The 18,147-nt window shown below is 37.1% G+C and overlaps 1 pseudogene; it reads right to left on the bottom strand.

Annotated features, from left to right (window-relative positions):
• The window catches only part of LOC127849005 (inversin-like), a 66,710-nt pseudogene extending 49,009 nt beyond the window's left edge, over positions 1–17,701 (bottom strand).
• Positions 17,702–18,147: the final 446 nt, after the last annotated feature.

The following is an 18,147-nucleotide window of genomic DNA, read 5'->3' as shown; positions in this document are numbered from 1 at the left end:
GACATTTCTGGCGTTTCACTGCCGGCATTTGAAGAAGACTGACTTTTAAGTTGTACTTGTTTGAAAAGAATATCAATTTATTTTTAAGTTAAAACAGATTTGTCATTTTTTTACGATAGCTTGTGTTGTTGTGCAACATGTTGGAATACGTATGGTTTGCGGTAGATGTCGTAAAGCGAAAGTCGTAATAGTGAACTACGTACGGTTTGGGGTAAAGGCTAAAATAAAGTAAACATGCGGATGCAGTTCAGGAAAATTGTAGTAAATTCGTAACGAAAGACGTATTTAAATGAGGTATTGATTAAAATTGAATAACACTTCCGAGAGGGGAATTTTAAAAAATATTTGGGGGGAAAATATATACTCTAAAGATGGGAGAATTGGGCCAAATAACGCCGAATATTTCATCCAAAAAAAACACTGCAATATATAATTTGGTTAAAATATTGCTTTTCAACATGCTACCGCAGTGTTTGACTTGGCTAATCAATCACTTAAAATATTTTAAGATGGCGGCATTTGCACTGTTTGTAAGATTTTCGGAAAGTAGCGAAGATTTTCCGTTAGTTTCCGTTCATGTCTGTGCCATCCGCAAACCAATCAGAAATAAATTATTGCCGAATTAGGTAGCCCGGATTTACCGCAAGAACCCCGATTTCGCAGTTTGTCATCGATTTACTTCGTACGGCTAGTCGGCTACGTTATTTGCACCCCAATATTTATTTTATTGATATTGACTGTCGTTTAAACGTTTACTGTTTTGGTAAACGTTTTTCAGCAAAACACGAAACGCGACCGTTTAAACGTGACACCCTTAGTCAGAATAAGATTTCATGGGTCAAATGTTTGATATAAATAGTTAATGTTTAGCATACTAGTTAATTCTCTACAAATGAATTTTAGTATACATGTTAGTGAAATACTATGCAATTTTACACAATTTGTATCATAATATAATATCTTATTGATTTAGCTTTCCAATAGCATTTGCACAAAAATGATGCAAAAAAGTAACTAAAGTAAGTAGCAGGAGGCTTAAGTGGGTAAATTACAAAATGCTTGCACAAATCAGAATTTTGCTTCAATTGAAACCCTATTTTAGAATTATAATTCTTTTTAAATAAATCATTGAACATTGTACGCATTGTGTTTAGCATTATACATTTTGGTATTGGTATCAATTAATCTGCATAACAGTTTTTATCAATGTTAATTAACCATGTGAGAAAGAGTGTTGGAAAAAACAAAGTTATCATGGAAAACAAATTACCCTAAACTACCTGTCAACCAACAAAGGACAAGAAATCATGCTTCCTTGTAAAATTTTAACTGAAATTTTACATTATTGTTAACTTAGACAATCTAATGCCGTACCTTGTTTCTATCCTGATCATCAATCTCCCCCGGCGACAGCTGCCGTAGCAACAGAGTCATGCACTTGGGTGACTTGTGTCTTGTACACAGGTGTACAGTGGTCTGGCCTTCGTTATCCTTCATGTGGCAGTCAGCACCCTTTGATAGAAGCAGCTTAATCAGGGGAAGCAGCTTAATCAGGGGAACATTACCCTGTAACAACTAATATGACTCATTGTCAAATATTGCTCAGTCAAATATGGCTCGGGGTCAAATATAGCTCAGGGTCAAATATACCCAGGGTCAAATATGGCTCAAGGTCAAATATGACAGCTGTTGTAGCAACAAAGTCATAAACTTTGGTGACTTGTGTCTCAGAATCAGAAGATGGTTAAGAATCAAATATGGCTCATGGTCAAATATGGCTCAGGGTGAAAAGAAAAGCTCAAGATCAAATATGGCTCATGGTCAAATATAGCTCGAAGTAAAAAATAGCTAAGAGTTAAATATGGCTCAGGGTCAAATATAGCACAGGTTCAAATAAAGCTCAGGGCCAAATATGGATCAGGGTAAAATATAGCTCAGAGGTCAAATACTTTCAAATCATAATTATTTGTGGGACATAATTTTTTATAAATACATGGGTTGACCTTTGGATGAATTTAACACAAACATATAAGAAAACCACAACATGCAATCCATTTTTGTTGTTTCTGAACTGAGATTAAAAACAAGTTTACCTGTCCCCAAGTCATTTTGATAACAGTGAGCCACTCTGTGTGCTGACCAGGACAGAGCTGTCCTTCACCCGTTATTCTTTATTCTAGTCTGCCCCCAGCCCTCAGCAGTATAGCACAAAATCAAATATGGCTCAAGGGTCAAATATGGCTCAGGGTCAAATAAAGCTCAGTTTCTAATATGGCTCAAATACGGCTCAGGGTCAATTATAGCTCAGGGTCAAACATAGCTCATGGTCAAAATATAGCTCAGTGGCAAATAAATCTCAGGTGCAAATACAGGTCAGGGGCAAATATAGGTAAAGGGCAAATAAAGCTCAGGGTCAAACCTTGTGTGCTGCCCAGTGAAGGGCGGTCCTTCCCCCTTTGTCCTTCATGTTGGTCTGCGCCCCAGCCTTCAGCAGTAGTTCGGCACACTCCAGTCGGTCAGCCAGCATACAGAACATCAGGGGTGTGCGGCCGAACTGGTCCCCGGCATCCAGTAGGCCAGTTCCAATGTTGGCTAAATGAAACACACCAGAAATCAGCAAAATGTTTTTGCCCGATTCAGAAAAGTAGTAGTACAGCGCCATTAGGGAAAAATAACCACAAACAAACTGACATATAGAAATATGGCGTTGCGCACTCTTCAGCATGGAAAATAAATGGTCTTATAATTGCTAGGTATTTAATTGCAAAAACACATCTAAATATTATTGAATATGCCTTTTTGCTGAAATGTTCAGTTTCAGTGCTCATGTATTTGGTCACTTGCTGTTTATGTGCTTTTGGAACGAAACTGATGCTACTTTTTTGGTAAATTTGAATTTTGTGCCTTTTGATGAGATTATACTATGTCTTTACTTGTTACAGCTTTATCCCTACAATACTGAAATAAAGCTATATTTATACCATAAATGTTAATTTCGAGGCACTTATGATGGTGGGTGAAAAGAAAAGCTTCATAAATGCATTATAAATAGCCTATGCATGCTTGTACAATATTTGAGTTTTTCTTCAAGTAGTGACTCTAACAGACATACTGTACTTTACCGAGTATTACACGAAGTTTTAATATTTTGATTATAATAACAATTATCCCTTCAGCAATACTGATCAATTTTTCAGTGACATGATCAATTGATTTCGCAATAATCAAATGGTTGTCAATTTGAAGTCTGATTTACCTGGTACCAGTTTTCTTTATCAGATTACACAAGTGATTGTGCATTATATGGTTGAGCCTAATACCGGCACTTGGTAAAGTACATCATTTTGTATCGGAAAAGCGTTTAAAATATACGCAACCAAAACTTCATTACATAAAGTGTTTGTATTTACATAGTATCATACCTTACAATAAGCGCTAGTAAATTTTGACTGGCATGTATGGATTGCTAAAAACCTGTACTTCCTACTCCTGCCCTTAAGCACGGTACATAAAAAGTCAACCTGCAGCATACAATTAAGCCTTGTGCTGGGAAAACATTAACAAGGCTCAATGCATGTGTGTAAAGTGTTGTTTAAGATTGGCCTGTGCAGTTTGCAATTAGTGAAAAAAACACTTCTATTTGAAAATCCAGTTAAGTGTTGTCTCTGACAAGCCTGAGCAGACTGCAAAAGTTTAACTGGGACAAGACTTTAAGCACATGCAATTATCCCAGTATTTCCCAAAACAAGGCCATATTGTCTCATTTTTGACCATCCTCATGGTCTAGCGGTAACGGCTTTCAAACAAACATTTTAATAACTTACCCGTTATGACTCTTGCAAGCCAGGCCTTGTCCCCATTCACAGCAGCCGCATGTATCTGTGTGACGCCCTCAAGCTTCTGTGACTGGGACTGGTCGAAAGGCCCCTCCCTTGGGCTGGCAACCTAAACAACACGAAAATTCGTTGAATTGATATCCCCCGCCAATATGCTTCTGGACACAAAAGTGTTATATTTTACACTCAAAAGAGCATTATTTCCAGATACAAAGGGCCATAACTCCTTTATTATTTAATGGTGTACAATGCCATTTGGCGTGCATCATCCTCTTATCCATATATATACTCATACCAAGTTTCAATGAAATCCGCCAAAGCACTTCCAAGATATGGCTCCAGACACAAAAATGCATTTTTCCAAGATACAAAGGGCCATAACTCTGTTATTAACAGATGGTGTATGATGCCATTAGGCCTGCATCATCCTCTTTTCCATATATATACTCATACTAAGTTTCATTGAAATCCGCAAAAGCACTTCCAAGATATGTCTCCGGACGCAAAAGTGCCGGATGGACGGAAGGACGCACGGACGGACGGATGGAACGACGGACAACACCAAAACAATATCCCTCCGCCTATGGCGCGGGATAATTAATGGAATAGTCCAAAAATGAGAAATATGGACTAAAGCATGTGTCTACAGTATACAGACTTTACATTTGAATAATTTTATAAAGCAGAGCAGCCTTAATACACATCATTCTTAAATATTGTTAACAAATATATGAGTCAAGCTCTGGGAAAACCTAGCTTAATGCATGTGGGTAAAGTATAGACCCAAAAAGCCTGAGCAGTCCTCACAGACTAATCAAGGTGACACTTTCTGCCAAACTGGACTTTTGTTAAGAACAGACATTACAATAAGGCAGATAGTGTCGTCCCAAATAAGCATGAGTGACTGCACATAATAACCTTGGGAGAACACTTTGCGCACATGCATATATCCCCATTTTCCCAGGGTGCTGCAACAAAAGCAGGGCAAAAGTCTAATTGCACAAACTTCTATTCCTTATAAATGCTTTATTGAATGGCTTACTACTAAAACACTCAATCTAAAATATGTAATATATGAATCATTGACAAAAATGATTGCTTAAATAAAAAAATAAATACTTAGTCTAATTATTAATGTTTCTTTTTAAACTGTTTTCATAATAAAATACCATCAATTTGACTCAAAATCCCTGCTTCCAAGGGGTGAGGGGCATCAGAGAACAAGATATGTGTTTGTCAGAAGCACAATGCCCCCTTATGCGCCGCGTTGAATTATTTTTTTGACCTTTGACCTTGAAGGATGACCTTGAACAAGACCTTTCCCCACTCAAAATGTGCAGCTCCATGAGATACACATGCATGCCAAATATCAAGTTGCTTTGTTCAATTTTGCAAAAGTTATGAAGAAGGTTAAAGTTTTGGTTAAAGTTTTTGACTTTTTTTTACCTTTGAACTTGAAGGATGACCTTGACCTTTCACCACTCAAAATGTGCAGCTCCATGAGATACACATGCAAGCCAAATATCAAGTTGCTATCTTCAATATTGCAAAAGTTATGACCAAGGTTAAAGTCTTGGTTAACGTTTTGGGACACACACACACATACAATGACAGACAGACCAAAAACAATATACCCCCGATCTTTCGATCCGGGGGGGATAAAAAATTTGCCAATAGGTCTCATGTATGCTATTTTATAAATTCTAAAGTCCATTTATTTTGATTATTTTTCCTGTAGTATCTAAAGCAAAAGTAACATAAAAGGGCTGCATTTCCCTGCTATAAAAATCTAGACCATTCGCTCACTGGTCAGTGTGACCTTCTACATTCAATTTGTTCTTTCACATGTATTTGTTCACGACCTGTTAAATTCTTTATTAACATTTCTTATTCATCAGAGTCAAGAGCCTATTAGGATTTTAAGTTGCAAATTGAAAAACCTCCAGTGAGTTAACCTGAAATATTGATTACATGTAAGCAAAGTATGAAATAATTTAAAATATCAAGTAAAAAGTACTTCCAGTAAATTTCCAGTGAGCTTAGCTGAATATTTAACTAAACCAATTATTAAAGTATTATAAATATCATGTCAAAAAATGTTTATTACTGGTGTATCATCAGACACTGTTGATTCCATAGCTGGTGAAGTAACACCCGGGGAGTCCCTGGTACTGCTCTAAAACAAAGAAAGAACATTGACATTATACATTTTACAATTGTTCTAATATATTAAAAAAGAGTGATTAAAATTGCCTGATGTTACAAAAGGTGCTTTTAGGACTCATTTCATTTGAAGACATAGATGTGTTTCTTTGCATAATTTAATTTGTTGTCTCTGTGTTACAATACAGGAACAGCGTACTTAAACAAAAACACCTGTCCGCGGTGTTCACTTTTCCCGATGGGTGACATTTCCCGGGGGATGAACACGCTACTGACAGCGGTGTTTGGTGAACACCCGAAATCGCTATATGCTATTTTAATTGTGCATATTGTTCCAAACCTAATATAGAATGTTAATATAAGGAATTACATAACCCCACCCACTTCTGACGGTGATATGTCCTTAACCAGAGAATTGTGTCAAATTTATTTAACATTCCATGTCTGATTTTCAGTCTTTGCTATCTCACATAACTTCATAATGTTTACCAATACATTTGGCAATGTATGATATCACTGCTTTGAATGCACAAACTCTCATTTAAGTGCATTAAAACAAGTAAATACAGGATTTGTTGTCATACAATATCATAAACAGTGAATGGATTCGAAAGACAAGTAAAATTTTAACCAAAGCTGGGCCTCACTCTGTGGAATGTTAGGTTTTAAAATGTCTAAACAAATTGTGTGTAGTAATACTAGTTATGAAAAAAAACACTCGCCATTTTCTTTATTCAGAAAGAGTTGAATCTGTATGGTTGCGTCGAAGAAACCACTTCTGACTTTTACTAGACGAAGTAAATAATTGTGAATAATAAGACACAAATATAAACACAATTGAATTGAATGAAACATAAGCGTAAACATTATCTTATATCAATTCTTATCTGAGAATTGTATTGGCAACTTTTCAATCCACCATATTGAAGATGTAACCAAGGCCGCTTCAAGAGGTGCGCTTTGATTGGTCGATTGAAATACCCGAGATTGCTTTTGACGAATGCTATTGGACAATGACAAGAATTGGAACGAAAGATAAAATAATGGCGGAAAGAAAAAGAAATAAAGAACAGATTATATTTACACCCACCAGAGGCAGAGGGATATGCATAGTCTGACCGTCAGTCTGTCTGTCTGTCTTTCCATATATCTCAAACTGTTCAGGACTCTATCTCAGAAACTATATTAGGTATCAAAATGAATCTGCATGGGTGTATACATATCTATGGTGAGAAAGGCCATGCACACGAGCCACAACCTAACACTGTCTTAAATAAGAGTTATTTTTCCTTCGTTTTGTGTATGATTTAACTCTACAAGGCTATATCTCAGATAAGGTTCAAGATTTCAACATTCAAAGTTGACACGTCGGTCGCGCGTCAAACGCCCGTCGTGAGGGCACCGTAACGCGGCACACATCGTCCGTCGCACATTTCTTTACTCGGACTTTGCCCGCGGAAAAACGCAAAGTTTCAACGTGCAACTATCTTGTATTGCGCGCACAACCGCAACAAGCGCCAAAAGGCCACCGCAAGAGAATTGCATATACGTTGACTACAAGTCGATGACGTCTTCTTATGATATATTATATAACAAGAAATATGACTATATCCAGGGCCGTACGCAGGAATTTTTGACTGGGAGGGGGGGGGGGGGGGGGGGGGGGGGGCAACGAGGGAGGGTGCGAGAGGCGGTCTTCCCGTGCGGGAGGGGTCTTCCCTCCCTATATTTTTTATTTGGCACTTTTCAAGATGACTTTTAATGCTAAACAAAACTTATTTTGTAATATACATTTATGGAATATTCTAAGTAAATCAACCCCTTCCTGAAGTCTAAAGCTTTAAATATTGGTGTAAACAGCATTTTCAGAAATGTGTGATATTTGACGAAGAAGGAAAGCAATCTTTTAAAATCAAAAACCTTTATAGAGAAATGTATCATAAAGTATGACTGACATATAACCATAATACTTACTTTTTTTTAAAGTAAATTTATAATAAAATGTTTATCATCTACTACACAGTTTTACTTTCACCACCATCAACACAGATAAACCATCACAATTGTAAACAACTGTGATATAAGATTGGATATTAAAACTTTTTGTATAATAACCGTTTTCCGTAGGTTTTTTTTACGAAACTAAATCAGATATTGAGCTAATTTTTGGTATGCGAGTCTACCTACATGACCGAAAGATAAAGTGTAAAATTCGTTCCGGCCCATTGATATTTGGTGAAGTTATAGGCCTTGGACTTAAATTTTCACTATAATAACCGTTTTCCTGAGGTTTTTTTTCGCAACTCTGTCAGATATTAAGCTGATTATTACGAGCCCGGTATGGTGGCATATGACAGTTGGACCGTCCGTCCGTCTGTCCGGCATTTCATTATCCAGACTTTTTCAAAACGCTTTAAGATATTGACCTGATATTTGGTGTGTGAATTTACCTACAAGACTTTCGAATGAAGTATGACTTTCGTTCCGGTCCATTGATTTTGGCGAAGTTATGGGCCTTGGACATTTATGAATATTGTCCATATCATCTCTCTAATTGCTTCCAACATTATTTGTTTTTCACAAATTATTAATTTCAGCAATATTCAGGCCTACGACCTCCTGTATCGTTTGCTTCCATTCGCTGCTTCTCTTTCCTTGGCCAATCAAAAGTGTTACATAAACCATTGATAGATGAAAGCATTTAGGATCACAAAGGGGAATCAACTGATAGGAGATTTGTGTACAAGACCATAAGAAAACATTGCCTAGGGGCTTATCTCTTCTGGCGAGTAAAATAGCGCTAAACCCATTGTTTATCAGGGACAATAAAACGCATTTCCTCTATTGTATTGAGAGTGAAGTGTACTGTGGGCCCTTTCATGAGAGAAAAATTGCAGTAGGTCCATTATTAAAAAAAAAAAACATAATTTGACAGCAGCGAGCTTGTGGGCCCGCCCCCCCCCCTGCTTACGGGCCTGATGCCAATACATTACATTTTACATTTATAACCGATTAATGTTCATGAATGACATTTACTTTTCAAGAAAGGCCTGCATATACGGAACTTAGGCAGACATCTAGAGTTAACTACCTCCATCAAGGCTAAAGCTATCGATCGAAAACCTTTATATATTTGTTAGTGACAGTTACATTGACTCAACTGGTCCCAAATAACATCTCAGGTCGCCGTGGTGTAATGGATATGGTGTCCGCCTAGCGACCAGGAGGTCACGGGATCGATCCCCACCGTGGGAGCGTTCTTTAGATCTCCCTCAAAGACACCAAGTACTGGTTCTAGGCCCAGGAAACGGACTCGAGAGCGTTTATTTAAGCCTAAGGCTTTCGATGCAATCGAGCTAAAATAAATAGGTTTAAACTAAATAACACCTCACGTTAGTTGTGCATGTAAACAAAATTACAAAAACAATGAAATCACAACACCTCCATCCAAACTCATTTATTTAAGTGGATACTCTTTTTTAAGTATCATTTAGATTGATCCCGTTGGCCCCGAATGTGATCCAAACAAAGGTCTGCATGCGAAGCGCATACACACACAATTACAATAATATCCCCATTCAAACATACAATTATTACGGACTGCAAAGACTAATCAGGAATGACACTTTCTGCTTTTATTGAATACCGGTATTTCGTTTAAGGAAGTCTCTTCAGTAGAAAACTCCAGTTTAGCGGAGAGAGTCGTCCCTGTTAAGCTTGTGCGGACTAATCTGGGACGACACTTTACGTACATGCATTAAGCCCCGCCGTTTTTCCAGAACGAGGCCAACTTAAACTCCACACAAGCTGTAGTTTTCTTCCTCCTTTGGAACATTCGGCGCAGCAATTCTTAGAGAACATCGGTCGGTAAACTGACACTGATGAATCTGCATGAGTATTTCGAAGTTGTATGGTTATTCCGCGCCTGAGGCGGCTTATGTGTGAATCCGGAAAGTTTCCCAGTACTTCTACCTAATTAAAATAGAAGACTCACGAAAGATATGGGACTAATTTTGAATTGTAGCTGCGATGGTAAGATCTTCACTTTGGGCTGGTCTTGTTTTGTCGTAGAGGGGGAGCCGGAGAACCCGGACGAACCCCCACCCGTCCGGTATAGTTACCACCAACCGAACTCACATGCTTCCGGGAACGAGAATTGCATCCTCACGCTGGTAATGCGGATACTTCGATAATAGATGGCACTTCGATAACATAGAACAACAAAAGCCACGCGCGAGAGATAAGTTCCTCAGTTTTTTTTTCAAAAGTTATGTCTTAAAGATTAGTTTTTGGGACAAGAAACATGGTCGAGTTGATAAATGGTGTATCCCTTTATATTGGGCAGAAGAAAAATCACGGTTAGATGGTAGATTTGTGTCCCAAATATAGAAAGTTCGGTCGAAAAAAAAATAAAACTACTTAGAAATATTGCGAGAAATTGTTTGCTATTCCAGCATGTGGAGTAATCAATTTGCTTCAAATACTGAAATTTTGATAGTATCAGAGCGACTCTGGTCCCTGGCCGTCTTTACCTTATATGGTAATCATAACCATATATGTCACAACACAAACATCTATAAATAAACGTTATGAATGATTGTAATATGACCATCTATGGAGAATGCGTAATCAAATAACGTGCGAGGGGTACCGAATGGAGAAACAATTAAAAAACATCGTTGGAATAATCTCCCCTTCTGATTGCCCACGAGCTTTCAAATGGTTGAAATCCGGTATTGTATACGTTTGTGACATTGTTTTGAGATCAAGAAGTCATTTCGGCGTTTATATATTTCAGTTTTGTTTTTGAACTTGCAATAGCTATCTTTTAATTGTGATTTGGTGTATTTCGACGTTGTAACGTGTATAATTCAAAGTGGCATTCATTTTCGCGACCTAGTCCTAGTAACTCGGTGTGAGTGAACGAAGGATTTGTGTTTACTTTTCACCTTAAGTTCAACTGTGTGTTTTATTACCCATTTTGTGATCTATTAAAAACACGTGCTTCGCGCATTTGGACATTTACAGTGTGTTTTACACTAGTGCAATAATTGACGCTTTTGATGTGTTTATAGTAACTTAGCTGAAATAATTCGCGTTCAGAATAAATCTGAAGTCCAAGAGTCTGCCAAAGCAAAAAATCATCAAAAGACTCTATGGCGGCAATTTATATTGACTATATAGTAACTGTGATATTTGCATTGATTGAACACTTACCAGTGGATTGCAATTTTGAGTGACACTTTAATTCTAATTATTAAAAAACAGGTGCTTCGCGCATTTAGACAGATACAGTGTGTTACACACTAGTGCAATAATTGACACTTTTGACATGTTCATAGTGATATTTGCACTGAACACTGACCAGTGTATTGCAATATTGACACTTATTGATTATTGAAAACTAGTGCTTTTTAACTTGTGTGACCTTTATTTTTATTAAAGCGTGATTGATCTGTTTTGTTTATATTCTTTTTGTGTAGTTAGACACACATAAGACAAGTTTAGTCGTCCTTATTAGTCTTGTTGCAATAGTATTGTTAAGGTAGTATTTGGATTGTTAAGACTTGTCTTTTTATAATTAGTTGATTTATTACGCAGGCTCTTTTGAACAGGATGCAGCGTTGTGTCAGGAAGCATTTTCCTTTTATTTTTTCAGGTGCCCAAGACAGGAGAAAAGTGAGCCGTATTGCTGGGGACTCCAATGTTCATCGGATTAAGGATATTCTTATTTTATTTTCATCACTTGATTACGCAATTTATGACGTACTCGTGTGACGTAATTTCGGTGACGAAACATTTTGGGACAACAATATGGACGTGGTGGTTTTTTAACAGTGAAATATTTATTTAAAGAATCGAACGAATCCAAAACGTATTTCGGATTGCGTGTTTGCCATGCATACACCTTAAGAACAGACACTAGAAGTGTATATCGTTGTAACTAAGCATTGGATTAAAGTTGCCATTAAGGTAAGCGTGTCGTTTATACTAATTTGATTTTTATGACTCCTGCCAAAGCTTAAATAATGGCATTTATTTATTCTACAGCACAGTTTCAGCTGCAATCGATATTTTAATTATCCAAACTCAACGGACATGCAGAACTGCGTACTGCGCATGCGCGAATGGGATAGTATATTTTTCGAACATTCCGCACGTGATTGCTATAAAGGCAGCGGGATACAGTATACACTTATTTCATGGATGCGCGGTGAACAGACAAAACTGTTTCCCAAGTTATCAGGGATGACTTTGGTACTGTTGAACAGTTCCAAATGTCAGCCCTGATACCAAGGGACAACAGTTTTGACTGTTCACCAAGCATCCATGAAATAAGTGTTTTATTACCTGATCAAATTTCCAACATAGAAATAACAGCAAACTAACTTTTTATTTACACACAACAGTAATCGATAAAATAAATAATTTTGACTGTTTAACTGTAAAATGACGTCATTTTTTCGACGAAATGACGTCATTATTTCAGCGGGCAACAGGTCAAACTGTTGACCGGTCAACAGTTCGATATTCACTGGCAACAGTTTAAAACATTGAAAATTTCTTTTTCGACGAGGAAATAGCAAAAAATAATTAATTATCAGTTATATAAGACATCAGGTAATAAAATTGTTTGGACAGTATTTTTTTCCCGCTGGTGGCACGTGATTGCCAAGGTAGCGGGCGACAGTATTTTTTGGACATTACATTTTTTCCCGCTGGGTCTTACAGTATTTCTATGTCATGATGGCCTATGGTAGTTTTGCATTGTGAATAAAAGTGAGGTAAAATAATAATAAATGTATTAATTAAAATGTGATGGATTTTTCAAGTTATGCTTTTCACTGTATTAGTTTAGTAAAACCCCTTCATAGAAGAGGGGGTATATTCTTGTACGAAATGTTCCGCCCGGAATCGGCACGGAATCGCAAACTAAATTCCGGGCGTAAAAAGTATTTCCGGGCATATTTTTCTATATATGATTTTAAGAAGAGGGGCGGATTACGGGCGTAATCCGGGCGGAAAAACAGGGGCGAAATATGTAAATGAGGTGGGACGGAATTTTAAATTACGGGCGGAATCAAGATTACAAGCGGAATATTAAAATTACGGGCGTAACTTAGATTACGGGCGTAATTTAGATACCGGGCGGAAATCGGATTGCATGCATTATGTAAATATACCCATATAAGGACAGGTCATTTGAAAAAAAACAAAAGGCGATCGCAAAAGCTCACCATGAGCATTATCATTTGTGCTCAGGTTAGCTAAAAACTAGTCAAAATTATGACAAGATATATTTAACATAGTATCTTTATATTTATTTTAAGATAATACATTTTAAAAACATGGATCATCATTTTATACTTTATACTTCTGCAAATGCGGAACAAATGCTGAAAATACCCGCATATTTTCCGCAGTCACAAGAAAGGCGGAACTTCTGCGGAAAATGTACGCATTTTCGTTCCACATTTTGATGATACTTTTAAGATACAATGTAGCTTTTAAAGACATAAAACAAAAATATGCAATATATAAACATAAAAAATTATTTGATAGACATGCACTTTTTTAAAAAACAAACTGTTCTTATACACGGCCAAAATAAAAAAGTTCACTGTTTCACATTGATTGCGTTTTTAAACTGCTTTCTTGAGTAGGAATTCCTCTCTATCACAGTATTGTTCAGGTCCATGATTCTCCCCATCCTATGTCCTAATCTGAAATGCAAATTGATATTTAGTACAACTACAGTTCACCTATTGCAAATACTGTTAACAACTTATATAGAATTAATTGATTTTTCAAACTTTGTATCTAATCCAGGGCCCCAGCTAGGATTTGAAAAGGCAGGGTCCAAATTTGGCAATAGTACACTTTTGAACGTGCTTGGATAATTTATCCCTGTGGAATATTTTCAAATAACATGTGCTATATATGCATATTATTTAATATTACATGCATTTTCATTAAAAAAAAAATTTTTTTAATTGATAAAACTAGTTTCACTGTAATATATTAATTATATAAAAGAATAGTAATAAGATTTTTATAAACGAACAACGCCATTGGTTATATTTTACATGTGTATGTAATTACGTTATGCATAGATCCCCAATGTATCGGGCTTGACAATGCACATTGATTTGTACTTCAAAATGTTTGGTAAGAATAGCCATAATATACATAAATGCATTTCATGTAGAAGATAAAGCTCGGTTATCAGAGTGCCCAATTTGTTGAAAGTCTCTGTTATCCGAAGTGCCCTATATCGGGAATCAAAGTATCAGCAACTTCATGAATACCACCTATTAAAACATGCTCTATCTTCCTTTATATTTCATTGAATACTATCAAAATTTAAGTATTTGAAGCACAGTGATTACTCTACATGCCGGAATATCAAACAATTTCTTGCAATATTTCAAAGTAGTTTTATTTGTTGAAATGTTTACTGTTTAACCAATTTATGCTGTTTTCCGACCGAATTTTCTATTTTTATGGGAAAAAATCTACCATTCTTCCATGATCTTTTTTTTCCAATAGAAAAGGATACACCATTTATCAGCTCGACCATGCGCCTTGTCTTAAAAACTAATTTTTATGATATAACTTTAAAAAAAACTGATGAACTTACCTCTCGCACGTGGCTTTTGTTGTTTTCTGGTATCGAAGTGTCATCTGTTATCAAAGTATCTGCATACCCAGCGTAAACAATGTGCAACTTATTTTTCCATAATTGTCTAAATTGCGAGGCTCATTTTTTACAACCTTCAACATTGTGCGACTCATATTTTACAATTTTCAACATTGTGAGACACTTGTTTTTACAATTTTCTAATGTTTGCCACTGATATTTTAAGAATTTTAAACAATGCGCGACTCATTTTTTCACAATGTTGAATAGTCACCACCCATTTTTCTCACTGTGAACAGTGCGCGACTCATTTTCCCACAATATGAACAGTGTGCGACTAATGTTTTCAAGAAATGAGGCTGCCGAGGTTGCTGCACAAAGATAAAAAAGCCCACTGTCATAAATTTTATCCAAAAACTAGCAACATGGCTTATTGGAGCTAAACAACCCTTTCTACATGTACTTTCAACAAGAACACAGACCAATGACAGTAGGACTTCTGTTGGTTCATCAGCATGAAAAATGGGTGTAAAAAATAGCACAAATAATGTAAAAAGTGTAATATGCATGTATAACGATGAAACTTACCAACCACTCGACCAGGAAACATCTGGTGCATACTATGTGGGATTCGGGATGCTCTCCCACTGGTATCATATGCAGATCAGTGGTCACAAGAACGTACACAACATCGTTAATGTCAGCAATATAATTATATCTCCGACTTCAAACACACAGCTTGCAAAATCGCTGAATATTGCACAAAAGCAGCTTCGTTACAAACTTCCAGCAACTCGAAATCCACAAGCAGTGCGCGTTCCCCACCCACTTTGACTTCGCAGCGAAGGCATGTTTTTGGGGAAAACCGTTAACATCTCACAGCTAAACGTATACTACGGAGATTGACAAGTTGAAAAATAAATTACTCTTATCACTTCCAATTTGCGCACTACGTTAAACTACAGTTCCACTTTGTCTTTATTGTTTGAAATGTTACTCTACACATTCGCTTTGAAAATAGCGGTTGTCGTGTTGTTGGAAGTACATGTAAATGTCGAATATGTTATTGTAAAAATATTGTTATTGTGTTTTTAGTGCAGAAATTGTAATTTTAAGTATCGAGTTCTCTTACTTCAATTTATATATTTTGTTTAATTATTCACGTTTAAATTTGATAATTTGTTACTTACTTGCGAACTATTTTTTATGTGTAAATATGCATAGACGCTAGTGGATATGTAATCAGGCTACCGTATCTACATAAATGAAATTTAACGGTTGTTTGTTTTTGTTTGTTTTGTGAATATTTTCTAAACGGGTTCAGATTCGTATGTTAAACGCAATATTAACTTATTTATTCATTTGGGAATAAAATTGCAATATGTATTATTTAAAATAAAATTTGAAGTGGGTAGCGCGTGAATTGTCTCCTGGGGGTGAATTGTCTTTGGGTTACTATTAACGCTATTAACGCTTCCGGCAAGAACTCATTTTAGAACGATTTCGCAATAAAAAAAACACCACCTTTTCGCGATTTAATCAAAAACTAGATTTTTCCCAAACATAACGAATACGGCAACAGGTAGATCGCATTCTGGTTCATATACACGTCAAATTTCAGCACAAGTGTTGGGCCAGTTTTCATGGCCCACAAATCGCGGCTATACCCTGGAGCTTAAAGAATTTTAGTCGCCATTATCATTCGTTCGATTGAACGTCATCAATGATGACGTCCAATACAGCACTCATTCCATACCTATCCTCTGTAAACTCCATGTGATTGGGAAATGTTCTGTATTCAATCAGCAGCTTCACATACCTATCCTCTTTAAACTCCATGTGATTGGGAACTGTTCTGTATTCTATCAGCAGCTTCACATACCTATCCCCTGTAAACTCCATATGATTGGGAACTGTTCTGTATTCTATCAGCAGCTTCACATACCTATCCCCTGTAAACTCCATGTGATTGGGAAATGATCTGTATTCTATCAGCAGCTTCACATACCTATCCTCTGTAAACTCCATGTGATTGGGAAATGTTCTGTATTCTATCAACAGCTTTACATACCTATCCCCTGTAAACTCCATGAGATTGGGAAATGTTCTGTATTCTATCAGCAGCGTCACGGCGTTAAGGTGACCTTTACTGCACGCTCAGGATAGGCAGTCATCCACTGCAAAGAAACACATGGTCAAACACATGGTGGCAATTTGTTCACACAAATATACGTGACACACAGTGAGAAATCATGCTGTAGGAAATTTCTCTTAGAAAATTGGCTTAATGCAAGTGCATAAAGTGTTGTCCCAGATAACCCTGTGTAGACTGCACAGGCTAATCAAAGACAACACTCTCTTCCTAGACTGGATGTTTGTTAAGAAAAGACTTAAACAAATATTACAATAAAATGGGAAAGTTTTATCCCTGATAAGCCTCTGCAGGCTAATAAGGGTTGTCACTTTCCACCTAAGAAGAGACATCCTTTAAATAAAAAAATGCCATACAGACGGATAGTGTTGCCCTTGATTAACCTGCGCAGACTACATAGGCGAATCTGGGATGATACTTTATGCCAGTTTTCTAAGAGCAAGGCTCCAACAGTTATTCTTAACTAAAATTTACTTTAATTAAGTAACTGTATCAATATTTATTCAAAACTCAAAAATCACTTAAAATAAGCCAATGTACCAATTCAGGGGTGACCGCCCGTCCTCGTCCAGCGTCCCAACACGGGCGCCGTCATCAATGAGCGTCTGCACAACATCCGTGTGGCCCATCTCGCAGGCTCGGAACAGGGGGGTGTGCTTCATGAAGTCCGTCGCGTCGATCTGCGCACCGTGGTTGAGAAGGATCTTTACTGAGTAGTCATGACCTGAGAGCGCCGCAGCATGCAGGGCTGTGAACCAAAATTAGTTTGAACATATTTATTTAAGCTTAATTGCATCAAAAGTATTAGGTTTATTTTAATGCTTTCACGATTCCTGGGTAGAATCAGTACTTGATATCTTTGGGAGAGAGCTGAAGAGCACTCCCACAGTTGGAATCAAACCGTGACATTCCTGTCGCTGGGCAGTCTCACAAGCAGAAAGTACCCTAGATGATAAGCCTGTGTGGATCGCATAGGCTAGTCTTGGATGACACTAAACGCACATGCATTGAGCCCAATTTGGTTGAGCAGGATTTTGCATTGAAAGCCTAAGACCTATTGAAACGTTCTCAAGTCCGTTTCCTAGGTAGATCCAGTACTAGGTTGAGATCTAACAAAAGCTCCTACGGTGGGGATCAAACATGTGACCTACCGGTCGCTTGGCAGACAACATATTCACTACACCAGAACATTTTAATTGAATGCTACCTTAGCTGAGTTCAAAATTGATTTTGGTCCATTAACCCTTTCCCACTCAGAGGCAAAGTGAAAATGGCTATGTGCAAACAGCATAAAACCAGAACAGCCTGCGAGTAACTAGCAGTTTGTAAAAGTTTCATGCTGCTTGCTGCTAATC

Source organism: Dreissena polymorpha, chromosome 10, assembly GCF_020536995.1.
Source record: "Dreissena polymorpha isolate Duluth1 chromosome 10, UMN_Dpol_1.0, whole genome shotgun sequence".
NCBI lineage: Eukaryota > Metazoa > Mollusca > Bivalvia > Myida > Dreissenidae > Dreissena > Dreissena polymorpha.
This window is presented reverse-complemented; position numbering and strand designations above follow the sequence as displayed.